Raw genomic sequence first — 24,199 nt, forward strand, 5'->3', positions numbered from 1 at the left:
TAAGAAAGGGAGTATAGGCTGTCATGGTGCATCTGGAAGTAGTATGTTGGCCTGCACTGAAAACAGGTGCAGACAAAAGTGCAGCAGAAGTATCCAAGGTGCTTGGATCTTTTATTTTAGGTATCATTGCCAGAGAAATATGAAAACTCTGAATCATTAATGTAAATACATTCAGAAAGCACCAGTTAAAAACTATGCCAATAGGAACAACACACTTTTTTTTTTTTTTTTTCAGGAGAGAAAATAAAGAACAGAGGAAAGAATTTAATAACCCTAACAAATGCCATGCCTTTGCTTGAAGAAGTGAGCAAATATTGAAGGGGGTCACTATGAATCAACAATAATACTTAACAACACTTCCCAAGGGACACATACTGGAAATAATAGTGCTACCTTGTGTTTCTTCAACAGAGCTTAAAAATGCCTTCAGACTTCTCTCTCACTCCCTCGTATCATACTCCCCCAGTTATGTTCCTCTACATAACTGTACATGCCTACAATATAAATATACATGCATTTAGTAAGTATATACATACATATAGTGTATACATATTGTACACATACATATAATAACAAAGGTGTGTATATATCACATACATAATCGTTAAATACAAGCTCTCTGATCCGCTACAGCCACTACCAAGAAGCAAAATCTACTGCATTATAAAGGTTTTTTTTTGATGGGGGTGGGCAGGGAAGGGACACACACAAACCAATACATCTCTTATTAAGAGGAAATGCATTAATACAAGTATTTTGGGGGAAATAATGCAACTCCAACCTTGACTCTTTCTTCAAGGAGAAATAAGAGAAGGTCTCCACCTGTGCAACATTTTTTTTCAGCTGTTACCTGCAGCTTGAAAATGTTGTTACCAAAAAACTGAAATGGACCTTCTTCTTATGGGGATTATAACTTGCCCTAGACCCCTCTCCTCCTTAGTATGTGTATTGACAGAGCATCCTTGTTTGTGCTTCAGATACATTAATTCAGAGCAATGTGGGCCCATATAATATTTTGCTAAAGTGCCAAAGGATCTCACTGAAGACCTAAAACTAAGCCACGCAGAGAGAGTAGACTGTTTTATTAGATTTAAATCCCACGAAAAAGAGGGAATCCTATGGCCAAACATATCGTGTATTTGCATTAAACAGAAAACAAAAATCATTCTAGTCAGTAAGGATATTTGTGCTGCTGTGTTTTTTCTTGTACTTTTCCTTCCCTCTGTTGTGAGGAACCTATTCCTTATAAATACTAAAAGGAAATTAGTCTTAATCATTCCTTCTCCTCAAACCATGTTTCAATAATGTCTCTAGGGCATTAACTAGCATACATTGAACTATTCTGAAAGCCTTAAGTTGGCATATCACAATGTTGGTTTATTTTTCTTGCTACCCATAGGTACATTATTTCAGAATTATTTAAGCAGGAAACTCTCACTGGATTTTGTGTTCTTTCTGTGCAAGTATCAAGAGGTTTTTAAAATATTTTATCATGTATAAAGTACATTATCAGATATGCCAAATAATTTTCAGATGAATGCATTTTCCTTTATTCCACTAAACAAATTCAATCTAGTTACCTCCTGAAATTTAGCCTACACAGAAGTCTGATCCAATGTGATTTTTCACCTGTCTATAGCAATATGTTTAGCTGTATGGAATTGTTTAGGTGGAACAGCAGCCCCCTCAGCATCACTTTTTTAATTAGCTTGTTTCAGCATCCTACAAGACATGGTCTACAGAAACACACAAAGTTCTCAGAGTAGTGAGGTACTGACAGTAGGTGGTATCTCTGCAGAGGGGCATATCAGGAGGAACCTGCTAGGAAGAAGGGATGGAAGAGTGGTATGACTAGGCCTGTAGGTGAAGCTGGAAGCAGTGGCATGGAGGCAGTGGCTCACTGAATGACCATAAAACACCACAACAGGCGACAAACCCCAGATTTGGAAACAAACATCTCCCAAATTTCTCAGAGACAGCCATGTGAAGGAAACAAGGGCAAAAGACTGAATGGCAGCAGGGCAGCTCTTTATTGCAGATCCTTGCCCTGTCTGACTAGAATTTGCTCACTGCTGCTCCATCCCTTTCACCCAGGCCTGTCCCCATTGCTTCCTTCCTGGCAGCATTCCCAGCAGACAATCCAAAGCAGTAGCCTCAGGACTCATACCCTGCTACAGTTGTACCCTGCTACACTCAGGGAACAATGCTAAGTTTTAGACTTGTCATTATAAAGCACATTAGTAGAACTGTTGTATTTATTCCTGCAAGAATCAAAGCACAGACATAAAAAATAAAATGTGACTTATCTATCAGTTTTATTTAATGGAACTGTCATCCATTCATGAGCAGATAATAGAGACCACAAAGTGTTCTGTTCACATTGCTTTGAGTTGTGATGTAAAAATAGAAAATTATTTCACTAGCCCCAATTCTCAAAACATTTTTCTATTACTTACAAATAGTACAAGATAGCAGAAGTTTGGCATCAGTAAAAACAGTTATAAGGAAATAACCTGAAACTTAAAATATGATTGGGTAGTTTCTTTGGATCTAGCAGTTTTACAAGCTATACTAAAGTAGATTTGTACATTGAAGTGACCAGTGGTTTTGCTACGCTGTGTAGTTATATAATCAAAGATATAAGCCTCTGGGAAATACAAATTACTCATGTCCAGTATTCATTAAACATGTGAGTTTGCCTATACTTATTTTTGCTTCCCCAGTGATATTGGTTTCCCTCCATCCATTCCCTAGTTTTTGTATTTCATTTACACATTTACAGTTCTGTATAAAAGGAAGAAACAGTGAACTTCTTGTTCTGTACTATCAGACAGTTATTCCTCTCTACACAGAGATGTAATTAACAGTCTTTCCTACTGGCTTTATTTAACCTATTTTCAAGTTAAGGCACATACACTTCAGAGCTCTCTTACAATGATTCTAATAATCTTAAATTATACATTTGTCTATGAAATACACTTGCATTTATTATTGCAATAATGCCTTTCCTAACTATACAAATAAAAGGTTAAATCTATAGGAAGATTCAAAGGTTCTACAGGCAGTGTTGGGATCAAACTGTATTTTACTAAAATTCTAGATCTGATCTAAAGTTAACCATTTGAGAACTTTCATACTTGACAGTGGTGCACTTGACATAACTGACAAGACAGCTAGCAAAAAAAAAATCTAAGCCTATCTGATTCCATCTTGCAGGAGTATTTTCAATGCTCCTGAAGCCATGATAGTCACAAAAGAGCTTCTATACTTACAAGTTTCTCAGTTTTTCCTAGCTATATCGGTAGGATTGGGAGGAAAAAAAATGATGCCTAATCCTGTAAATCATGCTTCTCTCCAGGCTTACTGGACATACATTTCTCCACATAAACATCTAAATAAGTTGAACTATTAGCTATATAGCACTGTCTTTTTCAGCTAGTAGTTCTTGAATTCCAACCTGATCCTTACAACTATTCATCTTTGCTTTCCACTAAAGTTTGCTTGCTTTTAAATAATTGTAGGATCATGGTTTTGGAAAGCAGAGAAGGCAGAAATTTTCCAGATACATTTGGTAGATGTATTATCTTATTCCATGACACGGTGAAGAAATCATAACACTTAATGTCTGATGATTAGTTTCCATATCATGTGACAATCCACTCCCACACACACCCTTTTCTTTGAATGTAGGCTGAATCAAGTCTCAAAACTCAAGTTCCTTTCTTAGATCTTAAGACTATCTAATTGTGATGAATGGATACAAGCATTAGGCCTCAGTAAAGTAGCCTCAAGCAGACAATTTTGCAAAAAACTTCTTAAGTATTAGCTTAAATATTACCTTGAAATTATCTAACTTCAGCAAGGAAGGGCTTTATCCCTCTCTTTGCTGAATGTGACTGAAATAGATGAAGACAGACATGTTCCCACACAGTCAGTACCAGAAGTACCACTCAGTAGCATGTAATAACAAGTACAGCAGCAATGGAATAATCAAATATAAGCCTGTCAAAGACCAGGAGATTTCTTAGCAACCAAAAGTGCTTCACAGCATCAGCTTAAGGATTTTTGATGATACAATTACAATATACAGGAGTAGATATCACAGAGTAACAGCATAAGGAAAGAATGTTGTTCAGACCAGAATTAAAAATAAAAAATATATTAAAAAAAAAGAAAAAGGAAAGAAAAAAAAAATGAAAGAAAAAAAAACTGCATTAGAATGGAACGTTCTAGCTAAAGTAATGAAACATTAATAAATATTTCATTTTAATACTATTTTTGTAAGATGAATTCTCTGAGGCTTCTTTCAATTATTGCAACTTTGTAATTTCCATTTATTTGAAGGAATATGCCACTGCATCTTCAACTGCTGAACCAGTATTTTCCAGCAATGAGATTATTGTTTTACAAAAATTAGATGTTAATGATGTTGATATATGGCTATAGACTAAACTCTGTGATTCAGAAAACTTATCTATGTTCTTTGGCAATGCTACAGCTCTGAGAGCAATGAAGGTTGTTAGTACCTGAGACCAACATTTAATTTCAGCAGGTTTTAGACCTTTCACCTGTTACATGCATAAACATTGAATTGTTTTTAATTCCTTAAAAAATGAGTCCTCCACAAAACTTCTGTAAAAATTTCAATTATGAAATACAAATTCTGAACATAAAATAGTAGATTTTCAAGGCTTTCAGCACATAGATGGGAAAGAAACTGGTCTTGTAAGTCAGTCAGTGTATTATACCTCATAATTATTTACAGGCATGCAATTTTAGTCTAAATCAGTTGGGTGGAATAAGGGTATTGATACCTGTAAAACATCTTGGTCTTCCTTGTATTGATTATACAAATTTTTGTCTTTTAACAGTTAGAAAGTCAGAATTTACCATACTACCACTGACTTGTAAATGCAGCTACACCTCAGACAAGAGAACAAATAACTTAAAGGCCTACTCCTCTTCTGTGCTATATTGGCTTGGCTCCCTTGAGAATTCATTAATTTATGCTCACTGATCATCCTGAAGTGACTCAGGAAGAAGTATAGACAACATCATTTTCCTCTGAAAAAAAATAATTGTTAATACATTAAATCAGCCAAAGAATTTTAAAATTCTTTGATAATTTCTAAGTCTTTTGCCTCAGATGAAAGTCTATAGGAAACAAGACAAAGTACTGTTATTCACACAAATTTAAAAAAAAAAAAAAAAAAAAAAATATGGAGAATATAGGAAATAGATAACCATAAGGATAGGATGCTGTTTCTTATTACAAGCTTCAAATTGCCTTTGCCTGTTTTCTCAAAACATTGCAAATGCCTCAGACATGGCTCTTCGTACAACACCGAGTCACGATTTCATTCAGTTGGCCTTTTTTACCTTTCCACAGAAAATTCCTTTGAAATTTCTTTCTCTGACACTTCATCTTTATTCTCTGTGTGAAATGCTGTATGTGGAAATAGAATAAAAGGAACAAGGAAATTATATCTTCTAAAAATCAAACTCTCAATACTTTACAGTCACTACTGATAGCAAACTGCTGAGTAATGAATGCCAGAGAAGCCATGCAGAACAAGAAATGGGTGGGATCATTGAAAAAGACTGTAGCAGATGCATGCCATTCTCTCTCTAACCCTACAGAAAATCTATCTACTATATGAAAAGATAGGACATTCCAAATAAGAAAGAGGTAGAAGTGAGCACAGATCAGCTGGTCCTTCTGCTACACTTCTAATATGGAAATACAAATGTCAAATGCAGCACTTCACAGGACAGGAGAAATAGAGTAATATTCTGGCCCTGCACTTTCTAAGAGAAGAAGGGTCAGATCCAGACTATGACTGACTCTTAAGGAAGATTTGCTGCTATCCACCTTCTGGACTAGAACTATTTTATTTTTTTTTGAGGTCCATTACCCCTCATGGGTGATAAACAATAGCCAGGGAAACTCTTTTCCATGGCTTGCTCACCTTCTCCTCTTGAGAGAAATGTACAAAACAAATGTCCCCAAAGAGATGCATTCTCCTTTGACCCTTTTCAGGACTTTTATCAGGATGTGTCACATACTGGCCTAAAGAACTTTAAGCTTAAACAAAAAACTAGTGAAGACCTAGTATATCTGTATTTCTGGGCCAACACATAACTAATTTATGCTAATATACATACAAATACATAATACATGCACATTATAGATACATGCACAAAGATACCATAATATACACATTCTCTACATAAAATTTTTAAAAAATGAGGGCTCTTTTCCTTTGATACTGGTACTAATTTATGGGTAACAAGACTTCCTGTATGGTCATTTTCTTCTAAGGAAAACTAGCAAAGATCAAGATCCTGTAATGAATAAAGGCCACAGCATCTAGAGAAATTAAATTAATCTGACGTGTCTCTGAGATTTAGTAATCATAGACAAGGACTAGGAAGAAGATGAACTAAGTTCTTCAGTCAAAGATAAATTTTAGAATGTTAAGTCTATAATCATAAATTTTCTTAAAGTTCACAAGTGGATACAAACATGCATTTTACATCTTTACGTATATGATCAGAACACAAAATCAAAGACTTAATAAAAAAAATAGAGATTAAAAAGCAAACTTGCCACAGTTAACCATGTTTTATGTATTGAATTCAGATGTAATTTTGGGGGGAGCTTTTTCAAATAATTTCAGGGTAAAAGAGCCAAAAACTGAAACTGGGCAATCAGCCTTTTGTAACCAGAGCCCTTGGCTTTCAAAAGACTAAAGAAATAATGCTAAGAAGAAAATGTTGTTTATATCTCTATGCCATTAATACATATACAGAACTAAGACCTCACACAGTTTCCCTTAGTCAGGATTTCTAACTTGGCCCACAGTATAAGAAACAAGCCAACCACACTATTTAATCTATGGCTGTCTGGTTCTGTGTGTGTAATGAATGAATATACTTAGTCCAGTTTTATCATAATTGATCTCAGCTGTCTTATCTGTCACATTTATAAATAAAGAATCCATACTTATCTTACAGCCATTGTAAACTGAGATTTTTTGGACTCAGAGAGCCTTCGCAGCATCACATAGGGGAAGGAACACAGTATTTTCCTTTGCTACTGTGTCCCTGCTGTGGGCACAGCTACAGGGCTGCCAATCTTTGGGTTGGAAGCATTAATTATATTTGAAGGTCTATTTGGAGGTTTTAATAGCAAAACACTCTAAGATTAAACAAATATTGGAGAGGAGAGGATTTTTGCACAAATATGCTTTTGCAATATTTTATCCATCGAGCTGTTATTTCTGAAACAAAGAACTACCTGAACTTCACAAAGTCAAGTGTATCCCTATGATTTATTTAACTTTGGCCATTTTAACATAATGCAATAACAGATCAAAAGCAGCATTATTATCCATATTTCAGTTATTAATGTGCATCAGAATTATGTAACTCATGTTACAGTATTTACCTTAACATTGATATACTTCAAACAAATTAGGTTCTACTAGAAGTAAATCTTCCCTATCCTTCCCAAAATACCTACAGATAGCAAACGTTTCTATTAGCCTTTACTGTTCTCTCTCCCAGAGTGTTTAGTCTTATCTGGGTTTGACCTTGTCTGTGCCTTACCTTTGCTAGTACGCTTTAAGCTTGTTTGAATTTTTCAAAAACCTCTGGGTTCACAAGCGTTCAGATCGACAGACAGCGTAGGAGTGAAGGGTATAACAGCATATACCAGACAAATGCACACTACAGAAGACTGGCATTTTTTAAGGCTCTTGATGACAATGATAATAAAATGTACCTAGTGCTTTTTTTAAGGGTTCAGATTTCCACAGCACCTGTATTAACTCTGAGCATCTGTACTGTTTTAGTCTCAAGCACGCAGATTGTGCCTTATGCAATCCATCATTCTGGCGTGCTAGTACAGGGTGCACCTGTGTGCCTAAGCAAAGACAGACCAAAGGAAAAATGCTAGCTTCTTCGTTATCATGTGAACAGTCCATTGAGATAGGTAAGAATTTCTCTCCCTTCCCATTTCCATTTTTTTCTTCCAGTAAATCTTTCAAGGTTAACATTATTGAACACATCAAACCACATTTGTCTCTAGACTTCTAGAGCTCATGATGAAATTCTGATACAATCACACCATTTGATACAGAATTAAACCAGGAATGAGTTTCCATCAGTGCTTTTCATGCTATTTCTGCTGTACCTCAGGCAAATTACATGCTTTGGAAAAAAAAAAAAAAGGTCACAGATTAATATTCCCAAAAAGTAATCAAAAGTCTCCCTGCCACTCACTACTTCCATTCCTCCCATTTTGCTTTGCTGAGAAATAAAGCCACTGGCTGTGGTAGCACCTTTGATAGATGACTTGGGGAATATTTTTGAATGTGTTCCCTCTCTCAACTATGTAAGTTGCAAAAAGTTTTTCTGCAGACCCTATATACCATTGAGGTAGGTTTAACCATTCAGTAAGCACACCAGCTGGATATGTGTTTCAATGCTGGAAAGAATAATAAAACACTTCAGCTGGAAACCTAAAAATACATGATGAAAGACACACTGAATATTCAGAAAGAGAAAATTTTTCACCAAAACTAAACAAAATTTCCTCTGAATTAATAATAAAAATTGTATTATTGCTACATGACAAATACAGACAGAATTAAGCTTCTACCTTTAGTAGACTACATTCATTTTCATTCTTATTTTACTAATTATACTAGATATTTTTGAAAACATTACATATTCCCATCAAATAATAACCCAATAATTATTTTAAAAGAAGACATAGTTCTATATACAGTAATTTCTTTATCAATATGTTTTATTATTCATTTTTCATCACGAACAGTGATAAACTTGTAATGACAAGTAACATTTTATCACCAGTACGGTGATAAAATATATAAACGTATTTAAATTTTCTCCTACTCCTTACCATAAAATGGCAATGATCTTAGTTTAAGAAGTAAAATGAGAGCTAATTTAGCTACAAGAAAAAGAACTCTGACTATGCAGCCTTGGGATGAAATTTCACTGCAAATGAGACATTTCCAATGAGAATCACCCAGTTGTACTTGCCTTTTTCCTGGGCCTAGGAGCAATACAAATGCAGCTTATCTACTCAGTCACTTCTGACCTCCTCATTTTTGTTGGGTTTTGTTGATTTTTGTTGTTGTTGTTTGTTTGTTTGTTTTCCAAAGGGGTGTTTAAATAAGGTATCTAAATGTATTTTATGTCAAACAGTCCAAGAATATGCATTAATAGAACTGACTTTGGGTCTTATACCTAAGAATAATTATAGAAATCATTTTATCTGTCATGTGAAGGACCCAGAATAAAATTAACTGTCACAAAGCATTATGTCATGTCACCACACACATGCGCACACACATTTTGTACTTGGAATATTGCGGTTGTTCACTTTCTCTCCCACAGAGAGACAGTCTAAGGTGGAAGATTTCCTCAGGGAATGTGTCATTAGAGTTCCCATTAGGGCCTTTTCCATGAAGACAGCTTTTTCCTGCATCACAGAGGAAGTTCTGCTCTTCTTGAAAGCTTACTAGTTTTAAATTAAAGGAAGTCTCATCATATTGCTTTTTAGAAGAGAGGAAAGAGAGAGGTGTGTTAGATGGTGTAAGAGTAAGATGCAACATAATGTATATTTTCAAAATCTTGCTTACATAATTTGTGTCTCAGAAGTTCTTTGGATTTGCATTGCTCTATCTACCTTCTCTCTATTAGTTCCTACTCACAGATTCACTGTCAGAATTTCACTGACAGCACCAGATCTGTGTCATAAGCAGGACTATGGCTCCTTTTCAAACTACCATAGCTTAGTCTTGTTGTTCCCTGGATTTCATCTGAATCTATAAATATCAACTACCTGTTATACATTCGTATCTGATAGACAGTAGTTTTTCCAAACAGAACATAAAACTGTTTCAGCAAAAAGCATAAATAATAATAAAATATCTCTGACAATGTGAAGAATCCTCTTAATAGTCCCACTTGACTCAAGGGAAAATAAAAAGGTCCTTATACTTCAGAAGACTGTATCTGGACAAGGACTTGGCACCTTTGTTCAAGAGAAGACAAAGTTGGATTTAGGAAGCGTCAGTTTCTCAGGTCTTGAAGCAGTCAGGAATGCTGTCAGTGTTGGGAAGACGCAGTGTGAGCTACATCCACCATCCACTCAGGTACATTCTAAGAGCAAGGGGGCAGGGAAAAAAAAAAAAAAAAAAAAAAGGCAGGAAAAGACAGGCTTCCTCTAAAAGTCTGTGAGATTTTTACCTTTGTTGTTTTGAACAGGACAGAAATATTTATATAAAGCATGTAAAATTCAGTCTTATTAAACTATTTCTGAATAACTTTAAATTATCCTTTTTCAGCTGAATTCATTTATATAAATAATTACGTACACGTGTGTGTATACATATTAAATATTTATTATCTCTTGCTGCAGTTTGAAAAACTACCATGTAAAATTTATTTTCATCAAAAAATGGCAGACTAGCCACTACACAATTACCTGTGGTTGTGGAGCTACTGCAGTTTTAGGTGAGTCACAAAAAATTCAAAAACAACACCATTTTAGTTCTTCAGAAAAAAAAATTAAAATATATATATATATGTAGTTTAATTTTCCTTCTGATTTAATGAAATGCAAACTTCAAAAATACATTAGAAACAGAAAAAATGATAAATTAATAAAGAAAGAGTTTAAAATTAATCTTCCACCCACTAAAGCACAAAATGTACAACCTCCCACATAATACAGCAACCTACAGTGAGTTAGCATTATTTCACAAGGATCCAAACCTATCTAACCGTTAACCTTTCCCTTTACCTCTTCAAAACAGATACTGTAAAGTTTTCGTTTTCGTATTTTGAAGATCCATTCTTCCCTTATGTGGTGGTGACACAGTGGTGGTGAAGATTGGAAAATAGATGACAGAATTATATGGAAAAAGTATAATCCAAGACCAAAAGTACTAGCAAGCAAACTCTTACATCACAGTTTCCATTTAAATTTCAATATTTTTCACAACAAAGAATGAATTAGCTGTACTGCACATTTTAGTGAGTCTTCCAATGTTGTAAATGACAGTTTAAATAAGTTAGAAATCAGTGAGCATTATGTTGGGTGGGAGGAAGAACTACGCACTGGTATTCAAGACAACATAATCCTATGACTACAATCTATTGTAATCATTCAATACTGATTTACCATGTCAGGATATATATTTGGTCCCAATAAACAAATCCCTGATGAATTTCTGGATTTCCCAAGTACACCAGTAAAATAAATAAGGCATTAATATACACCTAAAGTGAAGGATCTACATAAGTAGCTTACTGAATGGTATTTTGGGGTACCAGTGGTACAAAAAACAGGTTGACTAAAGAAGACACAGACGATCCACAAGTAAGATTCACCTCATCTAACATTAGCCACATAGTACCAAGCAATCAGGAGACTAGTTCACCCCATGTGTCAAGGCTCCCATCACCACTGGAAGAGAACTTCCAGGCAATGGCATTCTTCCTGTGACAGGCTGCTCAGGGAGGTGGAGCAACACTGAAAGTGACTTATAGCCTCTGAGGTTCTCCTATGCACTTAGATCTGAACACATGACAAAATTCTAACACTAAATTAATGTCATGTCCCTAGCTTAATGATACTAAAAGGAGAATTAGCAAAACAATTCAGTTACATTCCCTCCTTTTCCATCTCCTGCTATTTTAGAGTGAAAAGAAGAACAAAAATATATTGAGGATTTCTGCACTTGCATCTCACAGTTCTGTATTAGTTATTCTCCTCTTTCATGAGCAGTAGTGTGAGAATCCACATGAAGCAAGCAGCAAGGGCAAAAGTGAATGTTATTAAGCAGAAAAGCAATGAGACATTTTAGATAGAATATTTGAAAATTTTAAGAACTGCACAACTCCCCTCCATGCATCTCTCATTTGTTTTATAAGTACGTATAGTTCATATTCCCACACTGTGTGAGGATGACTAACATGAGACATTAAAGTAACACTTTTACTCTAGTTGAATAATAACAATTCAGAAGACAGATTGCAAATTTCACTAGAAAGCAAAACTGCACAAAATCCCATTCAGAGTCTCCCCATGCATCAGTGAATAGCAACTAACTTCTTTAGCATTACTCCAGGAGTTCACTGCCACCATTTTAAAGAAATTCAGCGCCCTTCACATGTTAATGGTTAAGATACCAACTGCTGTTAACAACAGTAGCAGAATGATTCCATAGCAACTACTGTTCAAATACCTGAAGGAAATAGCAGCTCCTGCCCCGTAGTTATACCCCCTATCTGCTTAATATGATTTTGCATGGAAAACTTTTATATCCTGGCATCAGGATGTTAAACTGTATTATCATTACCCATGTCAATTCAGCACAATATACTGTAATCACAGCATACCTAGGAAAATTAATTTTTCATGACTTTCATATATGCAAAAAATGCAACTGCTCTTACCAGTGACTTTTGACTTCCTTGGTGAGATATTCTGTTTCCTGCTGCACACTGACTTACTGTATTTTATCATCTGTTATGTTCCTTAAATATAAAGAACTTTTATTTTATGGTTCATAGAGAACACAGTGGTAAAAATTTTTAGCCTTCTAGCCCTTGCAATTTTTTCAAGCTCTTCCTGTCATAGACGCTTTGTGTTTTCATCTCAGTGAGCTCTTTCATGTCACTGACTTATACAGGGGAATATCAAGCAATACAAGTTTCCTGTGGTATTAATTCTCATAATGTCTATAGTTCTACTGATTCAGTCATTTGCATTTGTTTAATCAGGACCTGGAACAATTCATTAGAATGAAAGGTCATTAAGGTAATGGATATTTATTTTTAATTACTAATGTATAGCACATGAAATTTAACATGAGCCTCCTTAATTCAGAAACTGAGATAAAAGGCAATGGCTACTGTTGTAGTAAAAACATTACTAATTTTTTTGGACAAGGCTGTAAGACTTCAAAGACAAAAACTGAATCCAAAGAACATAGCCTTAAATACATATGTTGTCCCTCTTTTAAATAAACAAGGTAGAACATAAGCAGCATCTGGTAAAGCACATCACATAACGGACCAAAAGAAGCTGATTTACAAGGGCATTTGTGTGCTCAGAGTTTCAAGTGTGATTTTGGTCAGAAAAGTTATTTCGAAAGTCCATTAGCTGAGAAGTCCACATCTGTGGAAACAAAGATCTGACTTGAAGTCCCTATTTTGTACACCTGCACTTTCACTTGACTCCTCATGCAAATAGTTAACAGCAACTTTGCGGGGAGTACTCACATGAACAAGGCATAGAAGATTATGCCTGTACCCTTGACCCTATCATACAATGTCATAAGCACATGAAGCTGTTAGAATCCTTAGTCCGGTTTTATAGATATTTTGCAAGATGAGAATATGTCCTATACAAAGCAAGGGTCTGCCCTTTATTATTAATAATTATTTTTTACTATTATTATCATTTCTTACTGTAAAGATTTGGAGTTTGTTTGTCCTAATCTGGATGTAGCCCACACAAAATACTCCGCCTTACTCTCCCTAAACATGGCACCGGTTCAGTGCCTCCACGTTTATTCACCTGCCCCTGCCTGTACCAGGAGAGGGAGCAGCTGGGCATCCAATTCACCTCAATAACTGCACTCCGTTGGCATCTAGGCATCTCTCACAGGCCACTTGCCTAGGTTCTGTCTGCAGTCTGAGAGATAGGAAGGGATGAGACTTCCTCTAGAAGTCTTTCTCTCTTCTAACTACAGGAGGAAAGTAGACAAAATACTTATGCTAGACACTAAACCTCCTATTGCTCAACTGTCCACAGACTATTCTGTATAACATACAGTGTATACAGAACCCTCAGTTCTTGAGGCTTAGCCTAGCTTACTGATATTTAGAGTTTCATACTGACCCCAGGAACCAGCATACAATCTGTGGCCTCTTCCTGGTTCCCTAAATCTTTGCGCTGTGCCCCAAAGAACTAAAATGCAGAAGAAATCCATGTTTTTATTTCCCATCCTCCCATTTGCACCTTGTGAACCTGAAGTCAGTGCTTATTTTCTTATTTAAAATACACATAATAACAACTGCTTTAAAGGAATGTACTGTGGTTTAATTGCAACATGCTCTGAAATCTCTGAAAGATGCTGTGGAAAAGGAAAGGATTATTATTCTGCAATCTGTATAACACAATATATTTGAAAAATTATGATAAACATGCATGTTGCTATTTCCTAGAAGAATGTCCCTTAGGAGTCTTTTTTTATTATTATTACAAATATGTAAAATATAACTCTTCATTTCAGAAGTCAACAGCTTTTCCTACTTTCCATTCTGGGAATAGAGTTTTCTGTTTATCTAAAGTAATACCAGCAATAATATAGCACAAACTTAATTATGTCACTTGAAAGCATTACAAAAAAAAAGAAACTTAAAATAGTCAAAGCCACCCATAGAGATAAATTGGAATAATAGTAATAAGAGATAACTTTTTGATTTGCTAATTTGGAATTCACTCTCCTTTCAGAAGATATTCTTAAAAAAGTTATCAATATCACACAGGAACTATGAGCAACCCAAATCTAACAATAATACATGAATCATTTTAATTACTGCAACTGTGAACAAGTTTTCAGAGACTTATTAGATCAACAGAATGATTTAATGTCAGTGAATTTTTTGAGCCTTGAGAAAACATCAAATATCAAAAAAAAAAAAAAGGCTCGAAACTGGTCTTATTCAGGATAAAGAAGAAGAGAATTTGAGCTAAATGAAAGCATGTCAAGCTAAGGAACTTCATATTGAAAGCTGAAAAGCAATCCTATACACAGGTCCTCATGGTTAACTTTAGAACTTACTTCTGTGGTAAAAACTAGTACACATAATATTATTCTTATTTTCAGTCTATTTAATCTCCTTGAGTTTAATACGGCACAATCTATGTAATGATATATTTCATACTGCCTGTGTCTACATTTTCACTTGACATTTCACAAGTTGTGTTTTTCACGATGTGTACATTTATTAACTTACTGTAAAACAGTTGCCATTTTATTGAGTCCTAATATATTTGTATTCAATAGAAAAGGGAAATATATGCCACAGTGATGTTAATATATCAAGGCACTAATCAGGAAAAAAACATTTTGAAAAGCACTGTGTTTTTTAAATTGCATTCATGCAAAGAAAAATCAACTAAAACCACCTCCCCACCTAATTGGCTATTCTAATCCATAGACCTGTCACATAAGGAACAGAACTGCCAGAAACATTTAGTGTTCATGTTGTCACTAAGATTAAAATCAGAGTATTGCCATTTCCTTTAAAGGGGAAGAATTAAGATTTTTTTACTGTAACAAAATGCCATGAAATACACATGTGATATGAAAATAGAGTGTTTCTGTTTTTATAATCCTTGTCTTTCTTTAAGCAGTTTTCCTACAAAAAATAAAAAACTCCTAGAAAAGTAAAAAGATAATAAGGGGAAGAAAAAAAAAAAAAAAAAAGAGTATTAACTGAATCAGCTTAGCTACTTTTTACTTCTCAACTTTTAAAATCTACATTACATTCTAACTGGAATTTGGAAGTATTTACATTTTTCACAGTTGAGGAACAAAGAGAAGGTGAAAGTCAAGAGCCAACAATGAGAGAAATGGAAGAATGAGAACTACTCAGGTTTTTTAGCTCTCACCTTACATAGCTACAGGATTTCAAATAACTTCTTTCACTATCATCTTGGTTCTTTGCAGCTGCAGTAACTGGGAAGAGCAAGATCTCTCTGGTGAGAGATTCTGAGCTGTTGTGGGTTAGCCCCAGACTGCAGCTACACACCTCAGCCAGCCCCTCTTCCCCAACAAGATTTTCTGTTTTGAAGAAAATTAACTCAACCCAGACAGACCTGGTAAATGAGTCTTTACAAAGAAAAACCTCATGCTCTTTTGATTTGTTTGTGTCTTTGTTTCTTTCTTTCTTTTTTTTTTTTTTTTTTTTTTTTTTTCCGAAGTTGGAAACTGTTAGTGCGGACGGGTCACTTGCCAAAAATGTAATGGCTTTCATGAGAAGGTAGCTTTAGAAATGGCCCATAAAACTGCTTCACCTCTGAGTCTTCTTGATCACATAGCTACATATGACATTTATGTTACAAAGATACATTTATACTCTGTTGCTACCATACACATTAAAATTTATTTTACAATGGTCCTAATTCTCTACTTCTTGTCAGCACTTTATCTTTGCATTTTCTCATTCTTCTTTCATTGTCTAAAGTAAGCTGTTGTTCTCCATCCCTTAGGAATCCATACACTGTACGTATCGCACACACAGATGCAGCAATATATAAAATGCTGTAGTTTGAGTTTCATACACAGCATTGCCTCATGTGAAAGAAATAGTCCTGTTCTCTTCAGGCCTCCACAAATTGTCACCACAGCCTCTTTCATTCTGGCCAACACACAAAATTGCAAAGTGGAATGGAAATGGATTGAGATGAAAGTATAACCAAAGCTTATTCCAGAAAGTTCTAAGAACTTTCCATCAAATTATAGCTTCAGTTCTCAACTGAAATGAGAGGAATTGACATCCTTTGGGTTTAAATCACAGAGGGTTGGATTTTCAAAGACATTCAAATAATTTAGAAGTACGAGTTCTGGTAAACAAATTGGCATTTCCTTTTTTTTCCACTGTCCTCAGTCCTTCCATCATCACATATCATAAATAATATTAATTTAAAAATAATTTTATAAACATTAAAGGATTGTACTGTTTAAAATATCAAGAGCTTGATCCTAAAATAATTATTATATTTTAATATAATTAAATTTGAAGTCTACATTTAGACATGTCATTGAACTTAACTTTTTTCCATAGAACAGACTCTGATGATCTCACAGACATTGTCTCAATGCCATGTTTTAAATTTTAGCTGCCTGCAGCAGCTAATTTAGCAAAAGACTTTTATACTGCAATATTTATTGGCCAAAATTAGAAAACTCCTGAGAAGAACTAGGCCTCTCTCCTCCTCAAATTTTCATTTTGTATCACTGAAATAATCTCACAAATCATAGTGAAAAATAACCTTTTGCACATTTATTTTCTGCTGTCCAGACTTCAACCAAAAGGAAAAGAAAAATACATCAATGCTCACTGTGCAATAGCAATCAAAAGGGATGACACACCACTCAGTGCCACTCTGCAGATGTAACCTAAAAGAACCCTGAAAAGCTTCAAAATTTATTTTTTTGGGAAAAAGAAAGTGTAAATATACTTCCTTTTGTAATTACAGCTTACTCCAGATGGTCCAAACTTTTCCAGTCTTAATGATTCTATGATTTTACAAAGCACCTTTTTTCCCTTCAGAATTTTTTAACGTTTTCAGACACATTCACTGGATTTGTTTCAATAAGGAAGGGGGAAAGAGGGTTATTATACATAAAATTCTAATTTTCTAATTTAAGAAAATGGCACTTAAAAATTTCACCTTCAATTATTTCTAGTTTCAGAAAACAACTTCTATATCCTAAATGGAGTATTAAAGAAGAGAAATAAAGTAGAGCAGTACAACGCAAAGTGTTTCCAAGCTTCTTAAAAATTACTTTCTGGTAGTCTTGAGCAGAGCTACTAATTGTCAATTCAGTATTGCATTTCATTTCTTTAGACCAGATTTAGCAAGAGAACTGAATGAAGAGAGGCACTGGGGAAGATATATTCAACTTAAGCCTTGCAGGCTTTTATGTTTAGATCAAAGGGTATTGATTTACAATTCTAAGAATGAAAACAGTGGTAAAGAAACCTGTAAGGTTTTAAGCAAAGTTCTGAGATTAGTGACAGACCTGATTTTAGCTAAGAATTCCACCAAATAAAAAAGTCATTGGTCATGTCAGAAACAAATATGTCTTCCTTTTCCTAACCTACCCATAACATTAGCAACTATATTATGGGAATAAATAAATAAAGCTACACACACCTCCGCCACCACACCTTTATCTCCCAACATAATCACGGAATGAGTGTAAGTGAAAAGCTGGTGAAGCACACGAAAAATAGCAATAGGTAAAAGAAAAGCAAAGTCTCTATTATTTAGCACAGTATGCTCTTGTTCAAAAATAAGTACAAAACCATTGCTGTCTCTCCAATAAGGACACACATTCTTTTAAAGATACAGTCCACAGGAAGGGGGACTTTGCTTTTCTTTTAACATTTTCTTTTTCTCCTCAATGTCATGCAGATGAGCTACAGACAGTGAGGAACACAGCCTAATGATAATTCAAGGTAGAAATTAAGGTTAGCTTACTCTGACAGTTGTCAAAACTCAAAAAGCCAATAAAGCTGGAATCCAGAAAAAAAAAAAAAAAATATATATATATATATATATACACTGGGCTGAGAGGTGAGGGTGGGAGTTACTTGTTTTTGTTAGAGGACAGCTGCTTATTTTTAAGTCTTTTAACCCTTTTTAGTGATAGCATTCCAATGTGTCCTTTTACTAATAGAAACAAAAAGCTTTTTGAAGGGAAGTGAACAATATCAATTTAATATCATTCGTTCACATGCAAACTCCTGCTTTTGGTTAGTCAACTGATTTTTTTTTTTTAAAAAAAAAAAAATTATTAAGACAGCAACAAATCAATAATGCTAAATGAAATAACACTTAATATGAAGAAAACACAAGATAGCATGAGTTTTACAAAAAGCTTCCATTTGCTCAACCAAGATTACAAAAAGAATGAAACTTGAGGTCTATGATTCATAGAATTATTCAGGTGGGACTGAATATACCTGACTAATTAAGCACATCTCTTATGAAAACTGTTCACTTTTTAAAACAGAGAGTAAAAGCAAGAGAATTAACAGTTTATAAGCTACCATATCCTACTAGTAACATCATTCTTGACATATCAGCTTCCCTATTATGTCCTACTACTTCTCTCAGCAGCACCAGTCACAGTAATGCTCACAAGGACTATCTCTGTCCCACCACAAAACCACTAGTCAAGCTCTGCCTTCATCACATCTACTTCCTCCCTGGTCCACAGTGCTACTAATTATTCCTGTTCTCTTCTCCAAAAGAGATTTTTGTTAGCCTCACGTAAAATAGATCAATAGCATAGAAATTCTAGCTTTTTCCCTGAGGCCTAGAGAGATGTTTGGTGCAGACATTCTTAATTTGTTAAGTAAGAAGAGAATTTGGACCATTTTCTATATGGATTACTGTCATAAATGGAGCTCCAAACTTGGGCTTCATCGACGATAGCGCCGATAACTTATTCTTTACAGAACTAAGAGAGGCCTCGAGATTAACTCCCCTTGTCCTTATGGGGGACTTCAACTTACCAGACGTTAACTGGGAGTGCCACACGGCTGACACGAGCAAGTCCAGGAGGTTCATGAAGCACCTAGATGATAACTTCTTGGTGCAGGTGCTAACGGAGCCAACTAGGAAAGGTGCCCTCCTAGACCTGTTGCTAGAAAACAGAGAGGGTCTGGTGGGAGATGTGGTGATTGGTGGCCGCCTCGGTCATAGCGACCATGAAGTGGTTGAGTTCAAAATTTAACGTGACAGAAGGAAAAGTGCCACCAAAACCTCATCCCTAGATATGGGGAAGGCGGACTTCAGGCTGCTCGGGGAACTAGTCAGCAAGGTCCCCTGGGAAGCTGCTCTTGAAGGCCTTGGTGTCCACCAGTGCTGGTCACTCTTTAAGCGATGCCTCCTAGAAGCACAAGATCAGGCAATTCCTAAATATCGCAAGTCAGGCAGGCGGGGCAGGAGGCCGTCGTGGCTGACCAGGAACATTCTTATGGAGATTAGGCGGAAACAGAGAGTGTTTCGCTACTGGAAGGAGGGCCAGGTGACATGGAAAGAATACAGGGATGCTGCTCGTGTCTGTAGGAAGAAAATTCGTGTGGCTAAAGCACACCTAGAGTTGAAGCTGGCTGTGTCTGTGAGAGAAAATAAAAAGGGTTTTTTTAGATATGTGAATGGAAAAAGGAGAACTAAAGAATACATAGGGCCGCTCCTTGACAGGGAAGGTCTTCTCACAGACGATGACATAGGCAAAGCAGAGACGCTTAACGCCTTCTTTGCCTCTGTCTTCAATGCCGATGATGGGCTTCGGGACCCAGGGTGCCCCGAGCTGGAGGACCGGGACGGTGGGGATGACAAACTCCCAACCGACCCTGAACGTGTGCGGGATCTGCTACTCCACCTGGATCCCTACAAGTCCATGGGTCCGGATGGGATTCATCCCCGGGTGCTGAAGGAGCTGGCGGACGTCATCGCGGAACCTCTCTCAATTATTTTTCAACGATCCTGGGAGTCTGGAGAGGTCCTGGTAGACTGGAAGCTGGCAAATGTTGTGCCGATTTTCAAGAAGGGTCAGAAAGAAGACCCTAGCAATTACAGGCCTGTCAGTCTCACATCAGTGCCTGGTAAAATCATGGAGAAGATGGTTCTCGAACGTATTGAGGCGCACCTGGGGGACAAAGCAGTCATTGGTCCCAGCCAGCATGGGTTTGTGAAGGGTAGGTCCTGCCTAACTAACCTGATTTCCTTTTATGATAAGATCACCCGTATGGTAGACCAAGGGAAACCAGCTGATGTGATTTTTTTGGACTTCAGCAAGGCTTTTGACACGGTTTCCCATAGGATCCTACTGGACAAAATGTCCACCATACAGCTAAATAAAAACATCATACGATGGGTGAGCAATTGGCTAACGGGCAGGGCCCAAAGGGTTATGGTGAATGGGGCTGCGTCAGGCTGGCGGGCGGTCACCAGTGGGGTCCCTCAAGGCTCCATTTTAGGGCCGGTACTTTTCAATATTTTTATAAACGATCTGGATGTAGGAATAGAAGGCATTTTGAGCAAGTTTGCTGATGACACCAAACTTGGAGGAGTTGTGGACTCGAATGAGGGTGGAAAGGCCTTGCAGAGGGATCTGGATAGGTTGGAGAGCTGGGCGATCGCCAACCGCATGAAGTTCAATAAGAGCAAGTGCCGGGTCCTGCACCTGGGACGGGGAAACCCTGGCTGCATGTACAGACTGGGCGATGAGACGCTGGAGAGCAGCCTAGAAGAGAGGGATCTGGGGGTCGTGGTAGACAACAAGTTGAATATGAGCCGGCAGTGTGCCCTGGCAGCCAGGAGGGCCAACCGTGTCCTGGGGTGCATCAAGCACGGCATCGCTAGTAGGTCAAGGGAGGTGATTGTCCCGCTCTACTCTGCGCTGGTGCGGCCTCACCTCGAGTACTGTGTGCAGTTCTGGGCACCACAGTATAAAAAGGACATGAAACTGTTGGAGAGTGTCCAGAGGAGGGCTACGAAGATGGTGAAAGGCCTGGAGGGGAAGACGTACGAGGAACGGCTGAGGGCACTGGGCCTGTTCAGCCTGGAGAAGAGGAGGCTGAGGGGAGACCTCATCGCAGTCTACAACTTCCTCGTAAGGGGGTGTCGAGAGGCAGGAGACCTTTTCTCCATTAACACCAGCGACAGGACCCGCGGGAATGGAGTTAAGCTGAGGCAGGGGAAGTTTAGGCTGGACATCAGGAAGGGGTTCTTCACAGAGAGAGTGGTTGCACACTGGAACAGGCTCCCCAGGGAAGTGGTCACTGCACCGAGCCTGACTGAATTTAAGAAGAGATTGGACTGTGCACTTAGTCACATGGTCTGAACTTGGGTAGACCTGTGCGGTGTCAAGAGTTGGACTTGATGATCCTTAAGGGTCCCTTCCAACTCAGGATATTCTATGATTCTATGATTCTATAAATGGAGCTCCAAACTTGGGCTTCATCTCTAGAAATGCAGGACATAAGTTTAAGTTTGTAGTCATCCGAGAAATCATTTTGAGTTCTGTAAAAAATTTAAAAATAAAAAACACATTTCAAGTTTTACTCAATAAGTTTTACTCCCTTCCACAATTTCTATGCTTTTTTTCCAACAGTTCCCCAAATGCTACCTAAAACCAAAAATGCTTGATGTAAAATGTGCAAAGATATTTAAAATTTCTTAACAATTTTTCCTTCAAAAATAATTTTTACAAAGCCATTTACTTCATTAGATAAATAATTTGTTCAAATCAACATTAACCCATTTAAAGCAACTGAAAATGGCTATGCAGATGTTTCTGAATTTTATTCTTTTTCTAATTTGGTATAAATAAAAAGTATAAATAAAAAGTATAACCAGCATTTTACTCCTACAGCCCAAATCTGTCTTAAACCTAAAACTATTTAGGTGTAAGAAAAATGAATAAAATAGTGCTGCAGCTGTTAGTCTGCACTGGAAGACAGCAGAACAAGGCAAACAAGACAGTGTAATGCAGAACAGATGGAAGAAAAGTGGTTGTTTACTATCACTGCACTAAAGCTTTGTTGTTAGAAATGGTAATAAAGGCAATGATTAGAAAAGAATCTGAATCTCCCTTATGACAGTGCCCAAATGTAGGTGTCAATTTCTGCTCAAGAAAAGCTCCATGGGAACAAGAGCTTCAGCAGAATAGCATACCTCTTCCCAAGTCTGTACGAATGGGGGAAGTAGATATGATTAAACTTCAGATTTCTTAGGTGATGGTATTTCAGTTGGATGGTAATCTGTTATAGTCCCTGTCCTCCCAAATGCAAACAAACAAAGAAAGCATGCTTTTTTATTTCCCCTAACATCATTGTCTCTGAAAAGCAGCAGCTTTTTATCAGCAAATGGTATGTGAAAGTCAAGACAAAAAAGGGGATTTTTTTTTGGTAGGACATAAAGCATTAGTAAAAAGTTTTTTTCTAAAATGACCAAACCTTACAAATGGATTAATTTCTTTGTACATATTTAATTTGTATAATTGTATTTTTTTCCATTTCTTGTGCTCAGTAACCACTTATTTGTCATTCAGGCTTTATGAATGAATTCAATTTGTAGTTAACAATAAATATAACTTGACCGTGAATAGCTGGTAACAGACATCGTCAGCTTTTGTGCCATCTTATAAAAGATTCTTTCTTTTCTGTGGCACAGTTTCTACAGCTTAAAAGAAAGCAGCAACCATGTAGCCTCTTGAGCAAACCTTTTATCAAGTACTTCAGTGAACCTAATAGGAATAATATTGCATAATTTCTCAAGCAACAATGCCCATCACTAGTTTAAATCAAAATACATGAGAGTATACAGACAGCTATCTAAGGGTGAAATACACTTCTGCCAGACACAGACCAAAAGATTGCGTCTGCAGAGATAAAATACACAGGAGTAAATATTTGAATCACTCATTAAAGGCCAAGGCAACAGTGCTGCTTTTAGTCACTTAGATGAATGGCAGAACCAAGATGACAGTTTCTGGATCACATCTGAGGAACTTATATGGCTTCCCCAGACAGCTCAATTTGTACTACATTTTTCCTATAAATAAAAGTATTTCCCATCAGACCATAGTGTCTTTTGCTCCCTCTACATCCAGCAAGTATAAAGACATTTTACCATCCTACTTCAAGGCAATTTCTCTCTGTGCACACACTCTGGGTTAGGGGACAAAGAAATAAAGAGGGGCATCTTAAGAAATAGAGATATCCTAGAAAAGATATCTAATGTGTTTTAAGATCTAAGCATTATAAAAGTTTTGGTTCCTTACCATATCCAAAACATTTTCAGAAATTAAAAGAAAGCATTATAGATTATGGGTAGGGCACAGGAGCCTTTGGTTCTAAGTCCTCCCACGCTACTTAACTTTCATTACCTTCTTTTTGGCCTTCTCATCCTCCGAACTCCTTGGAGCTGATCAGCTGGTTCACATTTTTCACATCTGTGTGTAACTGCACAGTTACAGTGTAAACTCCTAGGATACTCTCCAACCATCTTTGCAGTAGCCATGTTCAGAGCTGTGACTTTATACAATGCTATAATGAAAGTTTCCTTATGAAGCATGACTATGCACAGGAGCATAGGCTTCATCTCCACACATCTGAAACCTTTTACTTTTAACATTTCAGGTATAGAACACAATTTTCTAAATAATGAAGACATATTTCTATTTTATGAACATGTTAATCGAACACAGTCAAGCCTTTTAAGATACTTAGGGGAATCAATTCCTAATAGATTGGATGTATAAGATTAAATTAGGATTGTTTACTCAGACATTATAAACTGATCAATTTACTCCCACAACATTGCAGTGACAGTGACCAT

Source organism: Anas platyrhynchos, chromosome 8 (assembly GCF_047663525.1).
Source record: "Anas platyrhynchos isolate ZD024472 breed Pekin duck chromosome 8, IASCAAS_PekinDuck_T2T, whole genome shotgun sequence".
Classification (NCBI taxonomy): Eukaryota; Metazoa; Chordata; class Aves; order Anseriformes; family Anatidae; genus Anas; species Anas platyrhynchos.